Genomic DNA, 7,120 nt, shown 5'->3' on the forward strand with positions numbered 1-7,120 from the left:
CCTCCCGGGTTCACGCCATTCTCCTGCCTCAGCCTCTCCGAGTAGCTGGGACTACAGGCACCCGCCACCACACCCGGCTAATTTTTTTTGTATTTTTAGTAGAGACAGAGTTTCACCGTGGTCTGGATCTCCTGACCTCGTGATCCGCCCGCCTCGGCCTCCCAAAGTGCTGGGATTACAAGCGTGAGCCACCGCGCCCGGCCCCAACGTAGGTTTTCTACTCCTCTCCCATATTCATTCAGTAGTTATTTGAAAGAGAAATAGGGACAAGCATGTTTTATTCTAGACCACTTAAGATTAAAACCCGAGTTCCATATCGACATCCAGGGAATAGGGTTTTGAACAGATTTGCATTATGCTATGGGCAGGAACTAGCAGTAGAAGAGGTTGTGAGTCATCTAGTCAGTAGTGTCGGCTATAAAGCCTAAAGACTCTCTTTGTGTATGCATTTTTCATTTTTGTTACAGAGGAAATAGTTTGTTCTGCTTTAATGAGCACTGTCAAGAAGAAAATATAGCTATCACATATCACCACAGGTTCACAGATCTTCACCAACCCGACCCCAAAATGACATGCTGCTCTTTCTTCTTCAGAAACATGAATTCTGGGATCTTGCAAGTCTTCCAGAGGGAACTCACCTGTCCCATCTGCATGAACTACTTCATAGACCCAGTCACCATAGACTGTGGGCACAGCTTTTGCCGGCCCTGTTTCTACCTCCACTGGCAAGACATCGCAGTTCTTGCTCAGTGTTCTAAATGCAAGAAGACAACACGGCAGAGAAACCTCAAAACTGACATTTCTTTGAAGAAGATGGCTTCCATCGCCAGAAAAGCCAGTCTCCGGCAATTCCTTAGCTCTGAGGAGCAAATATGTGGGACGCACGGAGAGACAAAGAGGATGTTCTGTGAAGTGGACAAGAGCCTGCTCTGTTTGCTGTGCTCCAGTAACTCTCAGGAGCACCGGAATCACACACACTGTCCCATTGACGGGCTGCTGAGGAACACCGGGTAAGTGATGCTCTGAAGATCTATTTCTCATAGAACACATGAAATTCTTGTAAGTCTATTTCCTTGGTGATTGGATGATGTCATCTCTGTGTCCCCTTAAGCATGTCTGTTATGAGCTTCCTTGACTTCACACCTCTCAGATTTGACAAACATGAGGAGAAACAAAGCAAACTCTATTTTCTGTGGGCGAATTTGTCTCTCATTTTGGGTCCTTCGTATATCAGAGTGTGAATGATACTTTATTGTCTTCACTTGTGCTTCAATTCATGGCTCTTTTGCAGGAGGAGCTCCTAAAAAAAATGCAGTGTTTGTGGGAAAAAGCTTGTGAAAATCACAGAAAACTGAGCATGGAAACCACCAGAACCAGATGCTGGAAGGTTAGTACCGTATTACTCTACCTTCTCCAGGAACTTATAGTGAACAAATGGGTGACTCTTAAAATAGGAACTTGATCTCAACCCATAATGTTTCTGGAATTCAATAAACAAGGATAAAACACTTGAGAAAAAAACACGCTAATTTTTTATGTAAGTTAGTGTGACTCTTCTGTAGGATTTCTAATCAGACCACAGATGTTATCCAAGCATGCTCTTCTGTTTCCATACAAACCTATAGCAATACCCCAACAAATACAAGAGACTGGGCCATTTCACACTGTTCCCAATGGGCTGCCTGGATAAATTCTGGACACGAGAGTTATTTATCAGTCATGGAAATTTCAGGTGACCTTTCTAAGGCTGAGTCAGTATGAATTTGAATCTTGGTGGGCAAGTATATTGAAATGTGAGCTAAATTTCAGGCGGAAGGAGCAAGCGCGCAAACTTAGGGAATGCATGAAATGAAATATCAGAACTAATTAATATTGAATAAGTCATAACACATAATGGGAAAAGTGGTGAGAAATGTAGACTTGTGTCTTGATGAAGATATAAATATGTGAGAAATACGGGAACTAGTATTTAATATAAGGAGAACTCTAAGGACTTGAGAAGAATTCTAGAAATGATTTTCTCTTTGTGGATGTTTATATTGAGGGTATGGTATCGAATATTAATTCATTAATTTATTCTAATATTAATTGAAAGATATTTTATGAGTACTTAGTCTATGTCAAATATCAACTTAGAAAATGAAGGAGTAAAGAAGAAAGAAAACACACAAATCTTGCAATGGAAATGAGAAAAGCAAATGGTCACCATGCAGATATGTGAAGTACATGATGTGTTAGAGTGTAGTAGTGTCATTGGAGAATAATCCAGCAGGAAAGTAGAAAAGGAGCACAGAGGCCAGGGACTGGGGATGAGGGTTTGAGTTTTAAATAGGGTGGTCAGAAAAAAGGCTCATGGAAAAATTCACACTGAAACAAAATATCGATCAGGAGGAAATATATATATCCTCCTGTTTGCCTTCCTCTTCCTCATAAATATATGAATATATATGTGTATCTGGGTGTATATATATATATATGGATATATATGAGGAATATATATATACACACACACAGATACAAATATATATTCCTCATATATTGATATATACCTATATTGGAGAAATATATATATGAGTACATATATGAGAAATATGTGTATATATATATGAAAATAATTCTAGGTATAGAAAACAACATGGGCAGTAATATTTAATATGCATTTATTCGGGGGTTTGAGGAAGCACAAAGAAGTCCATGTTGCCGATTAGGGTGAGTTTGGAAGAGAATAAATGAAACCTTATTAGAATATGTTATGCTGGGTGAAATGCATTGAGTTGACAATGCTAGTCTGTGGTCATGTCATCATTTCTCATATAATGGTTTTACATAACTTGCCCCAATTCTCCAAAATAGAAATAATGGTTTCTTACCTAGTCAATATAACTCGATAGTTTGATTCTCATGCAAGAGCTGTGTTTTCTTTCTATAAATGTGGTGTGGAAGAGAGAAATCCATTTTTATATACCTATCTTAGAAAACATTTTATCATTAATCAGGTGAATGTAACTGGGCAGAAACAACTATGTTGATACTAGTACAGAAAAAAAAGGAAAGGAATAAAATTTTGTGGAATCTGAGAATTGACAAGATTGAGGATTAAAACATTGGGTGTTCAGAATGCTAAGAGGAATCAGTGAAATTCAAGAGAAGATGGATAAAACATTTCTATTTTGACTAATTGTCACTGCAGGATTATGTGAGTTTAAGGATAAAAGCAATCAGAGCTGAATATCAGAAGATGCCTGCATTTCTCCACGAAGAAGAGCAACATCACTTGCAGAGGCTGCAAAAGGAAGGCGAGGACATTTTTCAGCAACTCAATGAAAGCAAAGCCAGAATGGAACATTTGAGGGAGCTTTTAAGAGGAATGTATGAGGATCTGAAGCAAATGTGCCATAAAGCAGATGTGGAGCTACTCCAGGTACGGACTGACCATGGGGTATCATGATGTTGAACATTCACATGCATGGGTATTTTTCCTCTCTCCTGAAATCCGTCTCCCCATTTACTTCCATGATTTGTTTCCAAAAATACGATTCAATAACTAATGCCACTTGGTTGGGAGGGTATAGCCTCTCCTAGTGATTCTACCAGGCCGAAGATCCCTCCTACTTTATCCACCAGCAACAAAACTTTGTAGAATGGCCAAGGTAACAGACAGCCCCAAGAAATATTTCCCATCAGAAGTCAGTGATGTATTTAGGATTTTTGAAAGTGGATAAAATGAGAAGTGATTCATTGGCATTTAGGCCAATTTGGAGACATGGCATGATGGAGAAGTTGGGGAATCTAGGATCACACTATATTATTTTGGGGTCCACTCATTTTGGTAACAGGGCTGAGGGAAGATGACTGAGTAGCTTCTTTATGGTTACCGCAGAGCGTAGACTCTGTGGGCCTCCTCTCCCTTCACTTGTAAAAAGAACGTCTTCAAGACTTAGACTTTATGAGGACATTAATTCATGACATATGATAGACTGGGATTTTCATGAGAAAAGAAACAGAAAATGCTTTCCAGGAGGGAACGTTGTAGGAAAATTATATCTTCAGAAACTGTCTCCAAATCTCACACTGAACTTAGTGGAAGATTCATCTTGTGGAAAGCACTAAGCCTTTCTTTTTTTTTTTTTTTTTACAGGCTTCTGGAGACATATTACACAGGTGAGTGCATACCTAGATTTTAGCAGATGCTTTCAGTTTCCACAAATATCAAGCAGGAACTTTGATACTGAAGGTATAATTGATTCAGATAGTGATACTGCCTTGTGCTGGTTGTATTTTCTCCATCCCCCACCCCAGGTAGACATCTATTTTGTTGCCATACACAGTGATTTTCTTCAGCAGTTCAATGAAAGTTCTGCAAAACCAAAAATAAATAAATAAGTAAATAAATAAATAAGAAAGAAAACCAAAAATAAATAAATGAAAGAAAAATAAAGGAAGTGAGCATCTCTATTCCTAATTTCATGTTTATTGCTCAAAAGCCTTCATATTTGAAAGAGAAAATATTACATTTACTACATGGCTACAAAGTCAACCAGGGGAAGCCAGAGAGAAAATGGGAAAGTATTTTAGCAGTGAAAAGTGTTGATGATTTCTAGTTTATATTTAAATATATAATTCTGAAAAATAGATGAACAAACTATTCGGAATGTTTGAACTGTGTAGGCCTCCAGAGAAGCTCAACTATGAAAGGCAGATATCCATGCCTGGAGCAAGTTTCAACACCCCGGCCTTGAGAAGGAAGCAACAGATGCAGCAGTCTTAAAAATAATCCCACTTTTCCAGACAATGATTTCAGGAATTTCTGGGGAAGTCTGGAACCCAGAATTTCATTTTTGAATATTCTCCTAGTCTTAAGACTAATGATCCTTACTAATTTGGAGCAATACAAAGAAAGATTCAAATGAATTCTCGCTCAGATAGACTTTTCCATCGTGCTTGAAAATCAGGAACTGTGAATAAGAATGAATTCAAAAAAGAAAATGATAATTTTGGAATTAGCAAATGTGTGGGTTAAAGGGATTCTCATGAAACATCTTTTAAATAAAAGTAGTGATTTTTATGTATTTTTTTGGCTGTAGATGTGGTAACTGTGTCTTTCTCGTTGCAGGTGTGAGTCTCTGCTGCTGCAAGTGTCTGAGCCTGTGAATCCAGAGCTCAGTGCAGTGCCCATCACTGGACTGCTGGACAGGCTCAATGGATTCAGAGGTAAGTGTCATCCCATTGGCAGAATTCCCACAGTGTATTACTTCTTGTTAGAATCATGGGGGTAATACTTTACCCTTCACCACATCTTCATTTCATTTCAGCAGGAAGTGAACCATATGGCTATGCAACCCTTTTATATCTGTGTTTCTATTTATATTCCAATTTATAACATGAACAGTAAAACGTAGTGAAAAACAAATATGTTCTGGGCTCACATGTATAGAGTTATATATTGGGTAAATGGAATGACATAAGAAATAAAAAATTGAATAAATGGAACAATGCTCAGAAGGAAGCTTAATAATCCAAGCTTACATAAAAATTTTACATTACCGTATTTCATTTGAATTGTTAAACACATTTCGTTGGAGAATGGCGTTCACTGAAGTTTGATGGAGTATTTGTATTTTCTTATAATAAATATATATTATTGATATAATGTAAAATTTGACTTAGCATGTAAAAAGAAAGAAGAAATTATTATGTAAATAGGAAGTAAAAATAGAAATGATAATTTCAGTTTAGTTACAACATGAAGAGCTACGAGTAAAATCTAAAATTCAGTTTCAGTCTAGAGCTAGCAGGGATGTCCGCAGAGTGACTGGTAAAAGATTTTGCAAAATCTGCCTTAAGTTACCACTTATAATTTGAACGTATGGACTTGTATCCAGTTATCTAGAGCAGTGCTTGAGTAAGCTAAAATCTTCCCATTCTTGCCAAAATTATATCACTAGTATTTAAGAACAAGAAATATTTTAATAATAATGAGCTTGATAGCTAAAGGGCATTCAAGGCATATAATATTTCACGTTTACATTGGAGATTGGATTAAAACAGGCTGGTCTTATATTGAACTCTCAATTTTTAAGTTTTCAATAAATTTTCAATGTCTATTTTTAGGGTTTTGTTCTTCCTATAGAGAATATTAATCATCCTTATACTTTATTAAATGTTTTAGTCACAATTCTCCTGTCCTTGTAACTTCAAATTTCTTGGTAAAGTAAATTCTTGGTAGAACAACTTTTCACTCAAGAATTCTAATTTCTAATAATTACATGTATCCATGCTTTTTTAAAATTATTTTTGCAGTTGATTTTACTCTGCAGCATGAAAGAGCCAATAGTCATATCTTCCTGTGTGGAGATGTGAGAAGCGTGAATGTTGGATGTGACCCTCAAGATGATCCCGATATCACTGCAAAATCCGAATGTTTTCTTGTATGGGGGGCTCAGGCTTTCACATCTGGCAAATATTATTGGGAGGTCACGTGCATGACTCTTGGAATTGGGCTTTTGGAGTCTGTAACAATTATTGGAAAGAGAAGAGACAGAATGACAAGATAGATGGAGAGGAGGGACTCTTTCTTCTTGGATGTGTTAAGGAGGACACTCACTGCAGTCTCTTTACCACCTCCCCATTTGTGGTGCAATATGTTCCAAGACCTACCAGCACAGTAGGATTATTCCTGGATTGTGAAGGTAGAACCATGAGCTTTGTTGACGTTGATCAAAGTTCCCTGATATACACCATCCCTAATTGCTCCTTCTCACCTCCTCTCAGGCCCATCTTTTGCTGTAGTCACTTCTGACCAGAGAAAAGTCAGAAACGTGTCTATATGCTCTGGGAACCTGTTTATCCCAGAAAGCCATCTTTTTTGCACCTCATCAAACAGGACAAATCAGTTATATTTAATGTCTTTAGTTGCATTCTAATGTCATCAAAACTCATTTATAGTGTTTCATTAAATATGGTGAAAACACAAAAAACCATGTGTATTGTTTCCTTTTTAAATCATTTTTGGAAAATCATTACCCATGATGTATGGCATAGAATATATTCTCTGGTTTTTAATTATTTCTGAATGTCACAAAGTGAAATAATAGGTAAGAGAGTTGTCTAAATGAAATTA

The 7,120-nt window shown here is 37.2% G+C and overlaps 1 pseudogene; it reads left to right on the forward strand.

Moving 5' to 3' along the window:
* The first annotated feature begins 597 nt into the window (after nt 1-597).
* Nucleotides 598-6,799, forward strand: LOC115833797 (annotated as a pseudogene).
* Nucleotides 6,800-7,120: the final 321 nt, after the last annotated feature.

The sequence above is a fragment of the Nomascus leucogenys genome, unplaced genomic scaffold (assembly GCF_006542625.1).
Source record: "Nomascus leucogenys isolate Asia unplaced genomic scaffold, Asia_NLE_v1 001557F_32243_qpd_obj, whole genome shotgun sequence".
Lineage (NCBI taxonomy): Eukaryota > Metazoa > Chordata > Mammalia > Primates > Hylobatidae > Nomascus > Nomascus leucogenys.